Consider the following 20,489-nt stretch of genomic DNA (forward strand, 5'->3'; position numbering starts at 1 on the left):
TCAAATATAACTTTCAAATATTTCCCATAAACCTATTCTACCCGTACCAGTAGTGTAGCGTGGTATTCCGAAATGGCGATGCCAAAGTTAGTCACTTGTGCGATACAATACTAATAAAATCAGCAATACATAGCTATACCGATGCAAAATATAGGGTTATTAAAAAATTTAGGGGTGAGGCCCCCTAATTGGTGGCCTAGTGGGATATACAGAAGCAAATGCGTCGATTACGTTAGAAGCTAATAAGCAATTGTCTCAGCTCCTTCTTACCACTACCATGTGACAAGAGAACTCGGCCCCGCTGTTGAATGAACATTCTTTTCAGTATAGTCCCCTTTATTTCTTCCTCGTTGGCAGCTTCTTTCTCCTCTCATACCATACTTCAATCTCGTTCTTTAAAAAGTCGCCCCTAGAAATTTGTCATCTTGAGTCCGGAACTCAGACGCCCATTCGTGAATATGGACCTGAGTGTATACGTATATTATTTGAAGATGCAAATAGAGAGCACTTGAACCAACTCGGGGGGCCTGTTTCTGTGTATGTATTTCGTTGTCAGATATCCAGATACTGAAGGCAGGGGCGCAAATCTGTCTTCAACATTCGGGGAACGGGTAAGACCGTTCCTATTTTTTTTTTAAAGCGATGTTCAAATTATTTATGAAGTTGAAAAACAATGCTGTGGAGGATCAGAGGACTAGAGTTGTCTTCAACATTGGGAGGAGGGCAGATTTGTGGCCTATTCCGGGGGGAGGGGAGATGAGATTCATATTACGGTTGATGAATCTGATTTCTGAGATGAATCTGTTGTATTTTATATACCAGGGGATGTAGATGAAATTGTGATACGTATCAGTACCGTGAACACATTCTAAAATTTGACTACATGCATATTTATAATTGATATGTTTCTATTTACGCATCCACAATGATCCACATTAAAATTTTAGAACAATTGTTTTGTAATAATATATATAATGACTTGCCCAAAACTATGAAAGAAAGTCAAAGGCGCAACAATACTCTTATTTGACCAAAGTTATGATGATCACAATAGCATTATAGGAATCTTTACAGGAATTAAACAACTAACTGCAAATAGATTAACAATAAATAATGACAATGAAATATTAAAGAATACGATTCTTTTTTAAAATAAAAACAATTCAAGGGACATCAATTTCATCTTGATTTCCTTTGTAACAGTTAGATACAAATCATCACAATTTCAAATCTGATAGTTGGGGGGGTCAGTCCCCCTGCTCCAAGATTGGAGGGGACATGTCCTCCTCATCTCTCCGGGATACGTGCCAGTGACTGAAGGTCCCAAGCAATCCTTACGAGTACTGGCTTTCTTGGTCTACCAGATCGGTGACCGTGATTCTACAGAATGCTTTATATTTATGCTTTTTGTGTGAGCTCCCTCAAAGAGTTTCTGGCCACGCCACTGGACATACTATGTATTTATGCTGAAGATTAATAATTTGCTGTTAATTACGATTACAATTACGATGCATTTAATTACGATTAAAGCATAACTATTTTTATACTATTATTTACATAAGCGGCATGCTTCAAAAAGACATTGAACCAACCACTTTTGTTTTGTTTTATCTCCTTGATGTTAGCGCTCGTACGTTCTGTACAGAAACTATAACTTAGTTCAAGATATATAGAGTAGGAAATACTTGAATACGCCAGCGTATATCTAAAGCAAAATGTAGAGTTGCAAGGGATGAAGCGAGTAGTAGTTGGGCATGCGCATTCGACAGAAAGCAGACGAAAACCAGAATGCTTGCAGTAGACCTGGATGCCCAAGGAACATAGCATACGACAAGAGGAAAGAGAGAAAATGTGCATCTGTGTGATGCGCATGCGTAGGTTCCACCTGTCAAAGTAAGACGAGAGAGGACATCCAGAAGATTGCAGTGGAAATAATTGCGATAATAATTACAAGCAAACAATTTATATACAATGAAATACTTATTTTTTCTTATTAACAGGGGATGCCGGGCATACCGGCGGTCCCTTACGCTACGCCGCTGACCCGTACGAAAAACGGGCTTGCATATAATAATAGTAAATAATAATAGCCAAATTCTCACAAATTTATATTTATTTCCAGCAAGATTCCTGCATAGCATTGTAGTGCAGTGGAATATTTTATTTTACCAGTTTTGTCAATGAAATCACAGTTCTTACAGAATAGTTATTTCGTGTTTAAATATTTAATTTAATATTTGTTACATCATTCGTAATATTTGTGATTTTAAATTTAGTTCTGTCAGAGACTCGCACCCCTAGATTAGGAGCCACTGCTCTAGATACTGCCTTGAAATTACACCTACATAGCATTTGTGACGTGGGGTACCACTAAGAAAAAAATTTGAAAATTCACGAAAAAATGAGGAATTGTGGTGAGAGTTATTTTAATAAGATACCCTCATCTCCGAAACGTATAGGACTGGGAACTTAAAATTTGGTATTTGGATTTCCAATTTAAAATAATTTAACACGTGTTTCACGATTTCTTTTATATCTTAGTAATAAAGGAGAAGGAAAAGGTGAGAATAAGAATTATTATTCATAAAATAGCATATCGGTATCTCAGAATCCCTGAAATTTACAAATATGAAATTTGGCTTTAGGACTTCTCATTTAAAACAAAATCACTTAAAGACAGTAAACAGGTCCACCCAATATTTTTCAATTAAAATTGAAACCAGAAGTTGTAGTAGATATCTACCACTTAGTGTTATTTACTAGTGATTATAGTGGAGATTGAATATATTCTAGGGACGCTTAATCGAATACGAAACCCTGTCCATCTGTTGCCGTTTGTCATATACAGTCTTCAAGAAAACTTTGCCACTCATCTCTCTTTGAAAAGGCCTGTGGTCTTACCTATAGTTAGAATTAAATCAAATAAATGTGAATTTTGTTTGGTCGATTAAGAAGTTTAGAACCACAGCATTATAATTTCCTTTTGCGGTTGCAAGAATATCATCTTTCATAGCAGGGTGTGTGTCCAAGATTTCTTAAACAAGACTGTACAACGATGAACGTTAAAACCGGAAGTGGTTGATTTCTAATAATTACGTTTGATTACCGGGTAAAAGAAGAGATGGTACCTACTTTAAAAACGCTAACTCATTTTTAAAAAAAAAAAACTCTTCTCGCTGTCTCTTATAGGTCATGTTCTATGTATATTACATTGAACCTGGAAGTCATACTCTATTACCAAAGCGTCTATCGGTTACAAAAAGGATTAAAGAAAGTCACGACATCAGAAAAGCGTCATGAAAGTCAAGAAATTTTGCTTTTGGGTCACGATTCATTTTATTTGTATACACGACTCCAAAAGTGCATTACCACTTGCAATTCTCCTTTTCCTGCAATAGCAGGCAACCCAAAAAGCTCGGCGCTTCGGTTGGTTGCGAATTCGAAAGGCGTTGCACCAAACCTCAATTTTGTAACAAATGTATCGGTGTGGCAAACTGCAAATAACAGAATAAAACGAATTATTGAAAATGACAATTTTATTATCGAGGCGAAGTTGGATTACATCAAAAGTTACATGATCTTGCTTAAGCAGTTCAAATAAGATGAATGGCAAGAAACACATATCACAGGAAAACATTCCTCTCCTCCTCCGCAGCAAAAAATAATCTCATGAAAAGGAAAAAGTTACATAATGTGAAGGTTTAATATAAAAGCCTCACCAAATATTTTGAAAGTTAACAACGGAAAATTCAAGAACAACTGAACCGAAGTGGTCGCGAATGAATTGTGCACAGATATTGCAGACGTAAAATGAGGATACGGGTTTCGTATTTTCCTAAAAAAAAGGTTGGGTGGGGCACGAGCCCTCCAAACCTTTGATCACGAAATATGAAATGTGATTGTAACACTATGTCAAATGTGTGTAAAGAACGTGAAGAATTGCAACGAAACTTTGTGTATGGACAACACGCCAAAAATAAACGAAAACGGGTTTTAATGTGTGGAAAAACGATTTTAGGGGACAATAGTCCCCACGAAAAATGTTTAAAGCTGACGCACGAAAGGCAAGGAGAAGTGAACGAAAGTGAATAAAATTGTGAACAGAGATTGCAGACGTAAAATGAGGATACGGGTATCGAATTTTCTTGAAAAAAAATGTTGGGTGGGGCACGGACCCCTGCAAACCTTTGATCACGGAATATGAAAAGTGCTAGTAATACTATGTGAAATGTGTGTAAAGGACATGAAGAATTGCAACGAAACTTTACGTATAGACAACACGCAAAAAACAAAGGAATACGGTTTTTGATTTTCTGCGGAGAAACGTTTTCAGGGGACAAAAGAACCCACCCCAAAATTTTGAAAATTAACGCCCGAAAGATTAAAGAAATGAACCGAAGGAAATGCAATTTTGTACACATATTGTAGACATAAAATGTGGGTATACGGGTTTCGTATTTACCTGGAAAAGACGGTTAGGTGGGGCACGGACCCCTCCAATCATTTGATCACGATATATGAAAAGTTCTGGTAAAAGTATGTGAGATGTGTGTAACGACATGAAGAATTGCAACATAGCTTTCTTTGTGGACAATACGCAAAAAATAAACGAATACGGGTTTTTATGTTCTATTGAAGAACGATTTTAGGGGACAAAAGTACCTACGCAAAATTTTTAAACCTGACGCACGGAAGGCAAGAAGAAGTGAATCGAAGTGAATTAAATTGCGAACAGAGATTCAGACGTAAAATGAGGATACGGGTTTCGTATTTTGCTGATAAATATGTTGGGTGAAGCACTGGCCCTTCAAGACCTTTGATCACGAAATTTGAGAAGTGCTAGTAACACTATGTGAAATGTGAGTAAAGAACATGAAAAATCGCAACGAAACTTTACGTATAGACAATACGCGAACAAAGGAATTACGGCATTTTCTATTTTCTGCGGAAAAACGGTTTCAGGGGGCGAAAAAACCCACCCCAAACTTTTGAAAATTTACGCCCGAAAGATAAGAAGTGAACCAAAGTGAATGAAATTTTGCACATATATTGTAGACATAAAATGTGCGTATACGGCTTCCGTATTTACCTGAAAAACTGTTAGGTGGTGCACAGACCCCTCCAAACCTTGATCAATTCTGATTTTATATTCTATGGAAAAAAGATATTCGGGAGCAAAAGCTCCCACCCCAAATGTTGAAATTTTATGCCTGAAAGGCAAGTTGAAGTGTACCGAAGTGAATGAAATTGCGAAAAGATATTGCAGACATCTAATTAAGGAATATGGGTTTCGTATTTTCCTGGAACAAACGGTTGGGTGAGGCACGGAACCATCCAAACATTTTATCAAGAAATATCAAAAATGCTAGTATCAGTATGTCAGATGTGCGTAAAGAAAATGACGAATTGCAAGGAAAATTTGTGTATGGACAATATGCGAAAAATAGACGAATATGAGTTTCTTTTATTTACTGCGGAAATACGGTTTTAGGGGGCAAAAGCTTGCACGGAAAATTTTAAAAGGTGACGCCCGAAAGGCAAATAGAAGTTACCCGAACTGATTGGAATTGTGAACAGATATTGGAGACGTAGAATGACGGTTCAGGTTTCGTATTTTCATTAAAAAAAACGGTTGGGTGGTGCACGTACCCCACGAAATATGAAAAGTGTTAGAAACACTAGGTCAAATGTGTAAAGGACATGAAGAATTGCAGTGAAACTTTACGTGTTGACAATACGCAAGAAATAAATGAATACTGGTTTTTATTTTCTGCGGAAAAACGGTTTTTGAGGGCAAAACTATCACCCAAAATTTTGAAAGTTTACGCCCGAAAGGCAAAAAGAAGTGAACTGAAGTGAATGAAATTATGCACAGATATTTTACACACAAAATAAGGGAATACGAATTTCGTATTTTCCTGGAAAAAAGATGGTTGGATGGGGCACGGAGCCCTCCAAACATTTGATCACGAAAACATTGTAAGCGTTAAAGTGCCTCCCGAAATATTATAAAATACTATATATACTATTTGTGCTTACTGTTGATCTTCCAAATTTGAAAAATCGGATTGATATACTTGTGTAACACGAAGGGTCTTATTTTACATATCCAATATCTACACACAATTTCTTTCACTTCTGAGCACTCTTTCCGCCACCAGACGTCTCGGACCACCCAAAAGTTTTTTATTTGCAGGAAAATACGAAACACGTATTCCTTCATCTTACCTCTACAATATTTGAGCACAGTTTCATTCACTTCGGTCCACTTGTTTTTGCCTATTGGGCGTCAATTTTCCAAATTTTGTGTGGGGGCCTTTTCTCCTTTACAGTTTTACCACAGAAAAGAAAAGAAACACATTAGTTATTTTTCGCATATTGTCACTACCCAAAATTTCGTTGCAATTCTTCATGTTCTATAGGCACTTTGGCATACTGTTATTAGCACTTTTGATATTTCGTGATCAAAGATTTGGAGGGGTCTGTGGCCCACCTAACCGTTTTTTCCAGCAAAATACGAAACCCGTATACCCTCATTCTATGTCTACAATATCTGTCCACAATTTCATTCACTTCGGTCCACTTGTTATTACCTTTAGGGAGTAAACTCTCAAAATTTTGGGTCTGATTTATCGCCCCCGGAAACAACCATACCGCAGAAAATAAAAATACACGTATTAGTTTATTTTATGTGTAGTATCTACCTACCAAATTTTATCAAAATCGGAGTGTTACACTTGGGAAGTGTTACTTGTCAGTCATTGTAGAACTATTTTGTTTGTTTTTCCATCAATAAGAAATTACCTGACAAGTAAAGGGTCCAAATGGATGAATCGAGTTGCGAGATGAGACTTAGTGCGACTGATAGAGGATATGGAAATATGTATATGTGTAAAGTTATAAGGGCTGAACGCCATAAGAAACGGAGAGGGGTCAAAATTGATGGGAGGAGGGCTATGCTATGTTATTGAAATACATCAAATAAACTATTGAATCATGAAAATAGTGAAAGATAGAGAATGCAAATGGTGATAGTTTCTCATATTGACAGAATAAGAATGGGCAGAGTAGATCGCGAACCTCTGGCGGCACCTTCAAATCCACCATTTTCAAATCTGTGATAATTTTGGAAATGGAAAGGTAGTGATGTGATATATCAGTTAGGGCCAGCATGTTCTCAAAAGTCATTTATGAACTTTAGTGATCGGTATCTGTACTTAGTTGTTAGATTTAGCATAATCTTCATAGTTATTTACGAAAATCTAGGAGACTGATGCTCTTATGTTGAAAATTTGGACTATCACGAAAACACATGTAAGCAGAACATGTCCAAAGCGAAGAAAACTAACCTCGAAATTTGATATCCAAGTTGTGTATTATTATATTTCACTGTACAATATCAAATTTCACTGTTAGTTTTCTTGGTTTGTACATATGAGTTATTTTTTGTTCATAATACGACTAATAATGCTAAATGACTCACAAAATAATGCTAATGAATTTAGTTCGTACCTTTAGCATTTCTTACAATCAACGCTCAATTGTGGTTCTTAGGTTTTCAAAACTATGAGCCTCATAGACTCCTTCTTTCTTACACATATTAGTATCAATAATATAACCTATTGAAAAATTATCTTAACGGTAACCCACCGACAAACTGTGAGCAACCCCTGTAAAATGTAATGAAGTATTTCATTTTAACGAATCACAATTATGCTCTTTAGGGTAAGGGAGACAATGAGTAAGGCAAGTGAATGTTGATGGAAGATATGATGGAATGAGAATGTGGAAGGAAATTGAAGTATCCCGAGAAAACCCACACACGATACGATGGTGTCCACCACAAAGTTTCTTGGCTGAGGATCGAACCAGAGAACAAACGTACCAAAAACAAGTGTTTACCACTGAGTCACCGTGTCCTTCCCCAATCCCTAAGAGACGCGGGCATCCAGTTAAGAATAAGTGACATAAAAAAACGTACTTACCATTTTCACAGAAAGGAAATTCCACGAATCCCACATTCTGACCGTTTTTACTTCTTGTATGTTGGTTTATCACAAACATTATTTAGTATATCGATACATCTGTCAGAATAATAGTGTTTCCTCCAAAGTAGAGGCAGATGACTTAGTGATAGAGCGCTTACTTTTGGTGCGGGATGGACCTCGTTCGATCCCAGACTTAAAGTTTGTAGTGGATACCATCGTACCCGTGAGATTTCTCGGAATTATCCTGTTTTCTCCTACATTCTCATTTCACGAATTATTTTCCAAAAATTAGCTTCCATCTATTACTTCTCTCTATTATTGGATCGGATTTTAGTTTAGCATCACTTTGGTAGCAAAATTACATGGGATATGGAGCTACGGATTAACGTGAGATCCGAAATGCTTGCGCTCCCGCCGCGAATCGGAGCCGGGTCTCCTATGCGAAAGTCGCAGACGCTACCCAATATCCATGCGTGATCACTCTGTCTTCATTAGCCTAGAAGGCATAACATTTAAACTTTATGGACTTCAAATAATTTCAGTTCTTCCTCGATAGCCAATTCTATACTGAGACAAACTAGACCAATCAAATGTGTCCATCTTCCCTTTTTTATAATTTTAATGATGTTCTTGTAACTTTGACCGTGTTCTAAGATTCCTGTTTGTTGAGATATCGTATTTAATTGTAGTTAACTTGCGTCGGTCAACGTTTCATAAAATATCCCCATAATTCTTCAATTTCTTTGAGGTGACCTTTGTGCTGCTCCTGTACCATATCCAGTTGTGCATTAATAGAAGCCATGGCTAAAAATAATATACATTTCCTTTCCCCTGATTTCGATCCTACATTTTCTTCTCGAGTTATTGCTGTTTTGGGCATTTTTCCGACTGGTTTTTGGCTGGTCATAGCGCCAAAAGGAAGCATTTGTGCACCCAGGTTGTCTTATAATGGTGTCAGGAATCAGCTCCCAAACGTTGTCAGTGTTGTTTTGAAACAAACTCTATATTTCTATCCTGTTTCTGACTAGCTTCTCTTTGCCAATAAATTTCCAGTATTCCCAAAACAAACCAAAAGTGAACTAAATTCACTAAATCGCCTACCCCCTATGCTTTCTTCTTGTATAGTACTTGTTATATATTTATATTGTAGTTGACAGCGATTGCCAATATTGATTGAAATATCTGGTTAAAATGCTAGTAGACGAGTTCCCTCTTCAGTACAGAAATTCCCTCCTTGCATCCTACCGCAATTTTAGATGAGATGGGATTAAGTAAGATGGGAATTCACATCTCGCATAAAATGATAGGCATTCTTATCTTGGAGATATAAGTGGCTGATAAAATCGTTAGGCTAAGTGGGATTAGGCCAGATGGGTTGGAATCATCTGAAAAGGTAGGGGGATGGTAGGTAGCGGCATGACGTCACGCCGTACCCCATGCCTATCTTTGTCCATTGTAAATGCTTAGGAAGTGGGGGTTCGCCGTACCCAGTTTTTGTAGGTGGGGATACGGTCCCCCGCGTTCCCACGCACTTTTACCCCTGCTGCTAAGTACTAATTGCTGTGAGGACTAACGAAAAATATTATTTGATAATAATAATAATAATAATAATAATAATAATAATAATAATAATAATAATAATAATAATAATAAAGGATCTGAATGATAAATATATTTTTTCAACTTTTATTACAATTGCTGTCTCTTCCCGTGAATCTGTTTATATTGGTTTTGTAAGGAATAAAGAAGCTTCAAACAACAATATGATTTGTATAAAAGAAAAAAAGCCTTATCAGTTGTATTACAAACTGACAACTTAACTTCTGTCTGTTTTTTTTTAAACACAATGTTACGAGGCACAGAAGCCACCACGCCTGCGGACTAAAATTAAGACTTTCATTCTGTCAATTTATGTGTAGCTATCAGTCAGTCACACAGGTTCTTTGCAACGCTGAATTTTACAAGAAAGGTTTTGTTCATCGGATAGGAAGCGAAGCCCATCGTACGTTGTAATCCCCTCCCCTCTTTTCCGCAGTGTGTGAAATTTAACTTGTATACTGTAGTAAGTTACAGAAAAGAGAATGCTAGTTTTTTAAATGACATTATCGAATAAGATTGACCATTATTACAATATATTCAAGATGAAAAATATTCATTTAACAGTCGTCGTACTTAGTTGGCTGCACTGAAATTCCCATAACTTGCTTTCTTCTTTTCTAATATGGGCTCCGAGCTTCTTCGTGGCTAAGTGGTTAGCATACGCGCCTTTGGCGTGAGAGACCCGGGTTCGATTCCATCTCATATAGCCTCGCTGCTGAAAGGGACGACAAAATCAACTCAACTCATATTCAGCACCATAGGAGATCTAACTACGAGGGGAATTTTGTCCCTGGAAAACCTCCCAAAATCATCAACGGTGCGAAATATGTCTGTAATGCAAGATGTCAATCATTTCCAACTGTATGCTCTGTGACCTAGTTTCCTTTAATGTTTTCAGTAAACAAGACAGACAAAAGGAAGAATAGGGGCTTTCTTCCAGAAAATTGTGTTCGAGGGTAGGGGGTCAAATAGGCCCGTATCCATGGGGAGTCTAGGGGGAAGGGCTACCCTAAATTTTTACATGAGAATGATTTCTAAGCATTAAAGTAGTCAGCCATTAGGATTTTTTTGTTTGAGGATGATACTAGATTCAACTCCTGTTGTAAGCTCATCTTTCAGTCCTTTGTCATTTGCAGATCTCGTTTCATACAGATTCGTTGAAAAACCTCTAAACATGTGCTATGACTAGTATGCGGACTAGAGTTTTTTTTTTAGCAAAAAAGAGAAATTTCTTGCTTTAGACTCTGCCCTGTAATCCAGTTTTTTTGGAGGAGACAGTATGGTTGGGAACGGTCAACCAGATTCAAGTTCCGAACCCACATTAGAAAGACCTTCCTTTATAACCTTGGTGTTGTATAAGGACGAAAAACTTAAATATACTGATAGTTCCAGTAATAGATATTATGGGAAAGAGATTTATAAAATAGATGGTTTTGAAATAGAGAAAGGAGAATACCTGAGCTTTATTAGTGTGACTAGCATATATTACCCGCTTCGCTAAATTGAAATGAAAATTTAAAAGCACAACTCCGTATTTCATGCGTTTAGTACCCGTGAAATATGCTGTTTTCTTTTTTAATGGCATCGATTTAAACAGCATCGGAAAGATCATTGATAATCTCGGCGACCCCAAAAATCATAGATTCGACACCAATGATGGTCATTTTCGGTCATTTATATGTATATTTCCTCCTCCCCCATGTTGCGGGCTATGGCACACGTTGCCCCCATAGGAAAATATCTAGATTCGACACTACTAATATATATATATAATTGAGAAACAATATGTTTGTGACTCTAAATCTCCGGAACCGCCCCACCAATCTTGATCACATTTTTAACATGGAAGAGTTTTACGGCTGGGCTGGTTAAAGACTATTCACTTTGATGGTAGAACTTAGGGGGAGGGGGTGTAAAAATAAATAAAACTTAATACCTCCTGAAGCACTCGACCGAACTTGATCAAATTTTCAACACGCATGAGGCTCAGACTCAGGCCTCAATCGCTTTTGTAATTTTAATTTAACGGAGCAACGTGGTGGCGGAGAAGGAGGGGAGATATATAAAAATCAATTTATATAAAACTGAAAGTGACTATTTTTGTAACTTAATAACTCTTGAACTATATCTTGAATATCCGACCGATCGCAATCACATTTTCAAGATATATGAGGTTTGGATCTGGAAACATTTTTGTAATTTCACTTTAACGGTACATTCTAGGGGGGAGTAGGGGGACCTATAAATAGAAATTAATAAAACATAATAACTTTTGAACCACCCAACCAATCTCCATCTAATTTTCAACAAATATGAGGGTCGGGCCTTGGGTGTTTTTTTATCGTATCACTTGGACGAGCCAATGTAGGGAAGGGGAGGGGGAGATATATATGTAAAAAAATAAAATAAATATGACTGTCTTTGTGACTTCATCACTCTTGAACCACCGGACCGATCTAAATCAAATTTTCAACATACATGAGCTTAGGGGCAGGGATTACTTTAGGCTATTCACTTTGATAAAGCAACGTAGGGGAAGGCGAGAGGGAGAGTAATTTGAAAATGATCAAAAATGACCGATATTAGTGTTGAATCCATAGTTTTCGGGCCCGATGAGACAAACAGTGACACTTCTGATGCTGTTTCAATCCATGTTCAGCCCTAATATTTGGGAAGGGGGGTACAATGGAGGAGAGGGGTATAAACATTTAAGAATGATCGAAACTGAGTAATATTAGTGTCGAGTCAATAGTTTTAGGAGTAGCTGAGATTAACAGTGACAATTCTGATTCCGTATGCCGCAGCACGGGGGAGGGGGATCTGTGTATAATAATAATCAAAAATGGCCAATAGTAGTGCCTAATCCATAGTTTTCGGGATCGTTCTGATGAACTGACATTTTCGATCCGGTTTAAATGCAAAATCAGCTCCGAAACTTGCGAGAAGGGGAGAAAGGGATATATAAAATGATCGGTAATGGCCACTATCAGTGTCAAATTTATAGCTTTCTGGGACGCTTAGATGAACAGTGGTACATTCGATCCCCTTTAAATTCAAATTCAACCCAACAACTTGGGGGAGAGGAGGAAGATATATTTAAAAATAATAGAAAAAGACCGATAATTAGTGCTGAATCCACATTTGTGGGGGATCGCTGAGATGAACAGTGACATTTTCGATGCCATGGCCCGCAACATGGAGGAGGAGGAAATATACATATAAATAACAGAAAATGACCATTATTGGTGTGGAATCCATGATTTTTGAGGTCGCCGAGATGATCAATGATCTTTCCGATGCTGTTTAAATCGATGCCATTAAAAACGAAAACAGCATATCTCACGGATACTAAACACATGAAATACGGAGTTGTGCTTTTAAATTTTCATTTCAACTCAGCAAAGCGGGTAATATATGCTAGTCACACTAATAAAGCTCAGGCATTGTCCTTTCTCTATTTCAAAACCATCAATTTTATAAATCTCTTTCTCCTAATATCTATAAATGAGCTATCAGTATATTTTGGTTTTTCGTCCTTATACAACACCAAAGTTATAAAGGAAGGTCTTTTTAATGTGGGTTCGGAACTTGAATCTGGTTGACCGTTCCCAACCATACTATCTCGCCTCCAAAAAACTGGATTACAGGGCAGAGTCTAAAGCAAGAAATTTCTCTTGTTTGCTAGAAAAAAAAAACTTTAGTTCGCATACAAATCATAGCACATGTTTAGAGGTTTTTCAACGAATCTGTATGAAACGAAATCTGCAAATGACACAGGACTGAAAGTTGAGCGTACAACAGGAGTCGAACCTAGTATCATCCTAAAACGAAAAAATCCTAATGGCTGACTACTTTAATGCTCAGAAATCATTCTCATGTAAAAATTTAGGGTGAGCCCTTCCCCCTAGACTCCCCATGGATACGGGCCTGTGTGACCCCCAACCCTCGAACACAATTTTCTGGAAGAAAGCCTCCATTCTTTCTTTTGTCTGTCTCGTTTACTGAAAACATGAAAAGCAAACTAGGTCACAGAGCATAGAGTTGGAAATGATTAACATCTTGCATTGCAGACATATTTCGTACCGTTGATGATTTTGGGAGGTTTTCCAGGGACAAAATTCCTCTCGTAGTTAGATCTCCTATGGTGCTGAATATGAGTTGAGTTGATTTTGTCGTCCCTTTCAGCAGCGAGGCTATATGAGATGGGACCTACTGATTAATCGTGAAATCCATACAACATGAGCTCTCACCGGAATCGAACCCGGGTCACTCCCGCCAAAGGCGCATATACTAACCACTTAGCCACGAAGAAGCTCGGAGCTCATATTAGAAAAGAACAAAGCACATTATGGGAATTTCAGTGCAGACAACTAAGTACGACGACTGTTAAATGAATATATTTCATCTTGAATATATTGTAATAGTGGTCAATCTTATTCGGTAATGTCATTTAAAAAATAGCATTCTCTTTTCTGTTACTTACTACTGTGTTAAATTTCACACACTGTGCAAAAGAGGGGAAGGGGTTACAACGTACGATGGGCTTCGCTTCCTATCCGATGAACAAAACCTTTCTTGTAAAATTCAGCGTTGCAAAGAACCTGTGTGACTGACCGATAACTACACATAAATTGACAGAATGAAAGTCTTAATTTTAGTACTGAAGCTGCCTGAGGCAAAAAAGCAAGCACACCGCAGGCGTGATGGCTTCTGTGCCTCGTAACATTGTGTTTAGAAAAAACAGACAGAAGGTCAGTTGTCAGTTTGTAATACAACTGATAAGGCTTTTTTTCTTTTATACAAATCATATTGTTGTTTGAAGCTTCTTTATTCCTTACAAAACCAATATAACCAGATTCACCCGAAGAGACAGCAATTGTAATAAAAGTTGAAAAAATATATTTATTATTCAGATCCTTTATTATTATTATTATTATTATTATCACAATATTTTCGGTAGTCCTCACAGCAATTAATACTTAGCAACAGGGGTAAAAGTGCGTTGGAGCGCGGGGGACCGTATCCCCACCTCCAAAGAACTGGGTACGGCGAACCCCCACTTCCTAAGCATTTACGATGGACAAAGATATGCATGTGGTACGGCGTGACATCATGCCGCTACCTACCGCCCCCCTACCTTTTCAGATGATTCCATCCCATCTAGCCTAATCCCACTTAGCCTAAAGATTTATCAGCCACTTATATCTCCAAGATAAGAATGCCTATCATTTTATGCGAGATGTGAATTCCCATCTTACTTAATCCCATCTCACCTAAAATTGCGGTATGATGCAAGGAGGGAATTTCTGTACTGAAGAGGGAACTCGTCTACTAGCATTTTAACCAGATATTTCAATCAATATTGGCAATCGCTGTCAACTACAATATAAATATATAATAAGTACTATACAAGAAGAAAGCATAGGGGGTAGGCGATTTAGTGAATTTAGTTCACTATTGGTTTGTTTTGGGAATACTGGAAATTGATTGGCAAAGAGGAGCTAATCAGAAACAGGATAGAACCATAGAGTTTGTTTCAAAACAACACTGACAACGTTTGGGAGCTGATTCCTGACACCATGATAAGACAATCTGGGTGCATAAATGCTTCCTTTTGGCGCTATGACCAGCCAAAAAACAGTCGGAAAAATGCCCAAAACAGCAATAACTCGAGAAGAAAATGTAGGATCGAAATCAGGGGAAAGGAAATGTATATTATTTTTAGCCATGGCTTCCATTAATGCACAACTCGATATGGTACAGGAGCAGCACAAAGGTCACCTCAAAGAAATTGAAGAATTATGGGGATATTTTATGAAACGTTGACCGAGGCAAGTTAACTACAATTAAATACGATATTTCAACAAACAGGAATCTTAGAACACGGTCAAAGTTACAAGAACATCATTAAAATTATAAAAAAGGGAAGATGGACACATTTGATTGATCTAGTTTGTCTCAGTATAGAATTGGCTATCGAGGAAGAACTGAAATTATTTGAAGTCCATAAAGTTTAAATGTTATGCCTTCTAGGCTAATGAAGACAGAGTGATCACACGCATGGATATTGGGTAGCGTCTGCGATTTTCGCATAGGAGACCCGGCTCCGATTCGCGGCGGGAGCGCAAGCATTTCGGATCTCACGTTAATCCGTAGCTCCATATCCCATGTAATTTTGTTACCCAAGGGATGATAAACTGAAATCCGATCCAATAATAAAGAGAGGTAATAGATGGAAGCTAATTTTTGGGAAATAATTCGTGAAATGAGAATGTAGGAGAAAACAGGATAATTGCGAGAAATCTCACGGGTATGATGGTATCCACTACAAACTTTAAGTCTGGGATCGAACGAGGTCCATCCCGCACCAGAAGTAAGCGCTCTATCACTAAGTCATCTGCCTCTACTTTGGAGGAAACACTATTATTCTGACAGATGTATCGATATACTAAATAATATTTGTGATAAACCAACATACAAGAAGTAAAAACGGTCAGAATGTGGGATTCGTGGGGTTTCCTTTGTGAGAAAATGGTAGGTACGTTTTTTATGTCAGTTATTCTTAACTGGATGCCCGCGTTTCTTAGGGATTGGAGGAGGACACGGTGACTCAGTGGTAAACACTTGTTTCTGGTACGTTTGGTCTCTGGTTCGATCCTCGGCCAAGAAACTTTGTGGTGGACCCCATCGTATCGTGTGTGGGTTTTCACGGGATACTTCAATTTCCTTCCACATTCTTATTCCATCATATCCTCCATCAACATTCACTTGCCTTACTCATTGTCTCCCTTACCCTAAGGAGCATAATCGTGGTTCGTTAAAATGAAATACTTCATTTCATTTTACAGGGGTTGCTTACAGTTTGTCGGTGGGTTACCGTTAAGATAATTTTTCAATAGGTTATATTATTGATACTAATATGTGTAAGAAAGAAGGAGTCTATGAGGCTCATAATTTTGAAAGGCTAAGAACTACAATTGAACGTTGATTGTAAGAAATGCTAAAGGTACGAACGTAATTTGATTTGTAAATCTTTTAGCATTATTAGTCGTATTATGGACAAAAAAATAACACATATCTACAAACCAACAAAACTAACAGTGAAAAAAAAATGATATTCGACAGTGAAATATAATAATATACAACTTGGATATCAAATTTCGAGGTTAGTTTTCTTTGCTTTGGACATGTTCAACTTACATGTGTTTTCGTGATAGTCCAAACTTTCAACATACGGGCATCAGTCTCCTAGATTTTCGTAAATAACTATGAAGATTATCCTAAATCTAACAACTAAGTACAGATACCGATCACTAAAGTTCATAATTGACTGTTGAGAACATGGTGGCCCTAACTGATATATCACATCACTACCTTTCCATTTCCAAAATTATCACAGATTTGAAAATGGTGGATTTGAAGGTGCCGCCAGAGGTTCGCGATCTACTCTGCCCATTCTTCTTCTGTCAATATGAGAAACTATCACCGTTTGAAATCTCTATCTTTCACTATTTTCATGATTCAATAGTTTATTTGATGTATTTCAATAACATTGCATAGCCCTCCACCCATCAATTTTGACCCCCCTCCGTTTCTTATGGCGTTCAGCCCTTATAACTTTGCACATATACATATTTCCATATCCTCTATCAGTCGCACTAAGTCTCATCCCGCAACTCGATTCATCCATTTGGACCCTTTACTTGTCAGGCAATTTTTTATTGATGGAAAAACAAACAAAATAGTTCTACAATGACTGACAAGTAACACTTCCCAAGTGTAACACACCGATTTTGATAAAATTTGGTAGGTAGATACTACACATAAAATAAACTAATACGTGTATTTTTATTTTCTGCGGTAAGGTTGTTTCAGGGGGCGATAAACCAGACCCAAAATTTTGAGAGTTTACGCCCTAAAGGTAATAACAAGTGGACCGAAGTGAATGAAATTGTGCACAGATATTGTAGACATAAAATGAGGGAATATGGGTTTCGTATTTTGCTGGTAAAAACGGTTAGGTGGGCCACAGACTCCTCCAAATCTTTGATCACGAAATATCAAAAGTGCTAATAACAGTATGCCAAAGTGCCTACAGAACATGAAGAATTGCTACGAAATTTTGGGTAGTGACAAGATGCGAAAAATAACTAATGTGTTTTTTTTATTTTCTGTGGAAAAACGGTAAAGGGGAAAAGGCCCCCCACACAAAATTTGGAAAAGTGACGCCCAAAAGGCAAAAACAAGTGGACCGAAGTGAATGAAACTGTGCTCAAATATTGTAGAGGTAAGATGAAGGAATACGTGTTTCGTATTTTCCTGCAAAGAAAAAAACTTTTGGGTGGACCGAGGCGTCTGGTGGCGGAAGGAATGGACAGAAGCGAAATAAATTGTGTGTAGATATTGGATATGTAAAATAAGACCCTTCGTGTTACACAAGTATATCAATCCGATTTTTCAAATTTGGAAGATCAACAGTAAGCACAAATAGTATATATAGTATTTTATAATATTTCGGGAGGCACTTTAACGCTTACAATGTTTTCGTAATCAAATGTTTGGAGGGCTCTGTGCCCCATCCAACCATCTTTTTTCCAGGAAAATACGAAATTCGTATTCCCTTATTTTGTGTGTAAAATATCTGTGCATAATTACATTCACTTCGGTTCGCTTCTTCTTGCCTTTCGGGCGTAAACTTTCAAAATTTTGGGTGATAGTTTTGCCCTCAAAAACCGTTTTTCCGCAGAAAATAAAAACCAGTATTCATTTATTTCTAGCGTATTGTCAACACGTAAAGTTTCACTGCAATTCTTCATGTCCTTTACACATTTGACCTAGTGTTACTAACACTTTTCGTATTTCGTGGGGTCCGTGCACCAACCAAACGTTTTATTTTTATGAAAATACGAAACCCGTACCCTCATTTTACGTCTGCAATGTCTGTTCACAATTCCATTCAGTTCGGTTAACTTCTATTTGCCTTTCGGGCGTCAACGTTTAAAATTTTCGGTGCGAGCTTTTGCCCCCTAAAACTGTATTTTCGCAGTAAATAAACATAGTGTTACTAGCACTTCTCAAATTTCGTGATCAAAAATTTGGAAGGGTCCGTGCTTCGCCCAACATTTTTATCAGGAAAATACGAAACCCGTATCCTCATTTTACGTCTGAATCTCTGTTCGCAGTTTAATTCAATTCGGTTCACTTCTTCTTGCTTTCCGTGCGTCAGCTTTAAAAATTTTGCGTAGGTACTTTTGCCCCCTAAAATCGTTCTTCCACAGAACATAAAAACCCGTATTGTAGTATATCTTTTCGTAAGTTATATATATATATATATTTATATATACTACACATAAAAATTATATTAATACGTATATAATATTATCTAATGTCTCTACATATACGTATTTCTCAGTTTACTATCTAGGGGTATTTTTAACTGAAGTTTCTTGTTCCCGAATTCAGGGCCTTTTTTATTTTAAAGACAAAACACCATTATTTTTATGATCCTTTTATTTACAAGATAGATGTACGTATTAGAAGTTTTAGTAATCGCACACGCAGAGTTATTTCCCCAGAGTCTTCAGTGCAAACTCTGAAGTGTTTCTATCAGTATAGGCCCTCGCTCCGAGCCAGTACATACCTAATGTAAATTCTCTAGTTCTCTAAAAGTCCTTTAAATGTTGAGGGTCCTGTGGCATAAGCTTATTGCTGTCCTCACTGATGCAACAGTCATCTTAGCTTTAAATTTAAAAGCAATTCTCTCACTTGAAGAAAAGCTTGTCCTAGCTACACAGAATCCTCGTATACAAGAAAAACTGTGTTGGGGATGCCTAGCTAAAAATCTTTATGAGGATAAAGGTGAGGGTAAGGTAAGAAACAGTCTCTCATTATGAGACAAGAAAATGGCCCTTAAAGTAGGCCGTGCCCTATCCATCGGTCACTCACTAATGAGACCAGAAAACGTGACCCTTTTACAAGGGCCAATCCCTATCACAGGTTAATTCAGGAAAACTGTACAACATGTAAAAACTGAGAAATAAATTCTCAACCATAAAATAGATCGAACCCAAAACCGTTTGGGTCCGGGAATATCCTTTATAAGACCTAACCAAAAGTTTAACAAACCTTCATCTTAATAAAAACTTACCTTAATATTTAAACATAATTCCTAGCAGGCGAACAAACTTAAGTAAATTGAAAAGTCCTATATCTTACGAAAAAAAATAACATTTTAAATTATTAAACTATGCATCCTATCTCCCTACTTGGCCTTACGCAAGACCACCTAACCAGCAAGCCTTTCACTGCATAGCCCTGACAAAAAAAAATCCTCGTAGTTGACTTAAAAACAAAAGCGGTTGATCCATGTTAACCCAGGACCGAAGGCCTTATGTAGCCATGTGATCCAATGGTTTCTGAAAGAACAACCCTGACCAAGAGAACAGGGGTCGCTTATATACGAATCGGGAGACACGTTGGAGAATCTAAATACGAATAGTTCCTTAGTCAAAAGAAAGAAAAGATCGTTAACTTTGAAAAAAGGAAGGACGCTAACTACCTCCCCTCCTATATTTTTCCGTTTCTCTGCAACACATGTGCACTAAAACTATAGCTTCTAATGGACCAGTGTTTCTATCTATCTTTAAAACTAAAAGATTCATTTTCATATATATGAGCTGCGATGCTTAAAAAATAAAATAAAATAAAATAAATATACAGTTTGCATACAATATTCAGACTAATATACACATGTATTTGAAATAAATTATTAGCTTCATATTTGCACCTAATATATATTAAACACCCATGCCTGGGAATAAACCTAATATTTATACGTTTGTATATATATATTATCATATACAAGTACAAATTTTAAAAAAATCATTATTAATATAAATCAAG

Source organism: Thermobia domestica, chromosome 4 (genome assembly GCF_964235325.1).
Source record: "Thermobia domestica chromosome 4, izTheDome1.hap1.1, whole genome shotgun sequence".
Lineage (NCBI taxonomy): Eukaryota > Metazoa > Arthropoda > Insecta > Zygentoma > Lepismatidae > Thermobia > Thermobia domestica.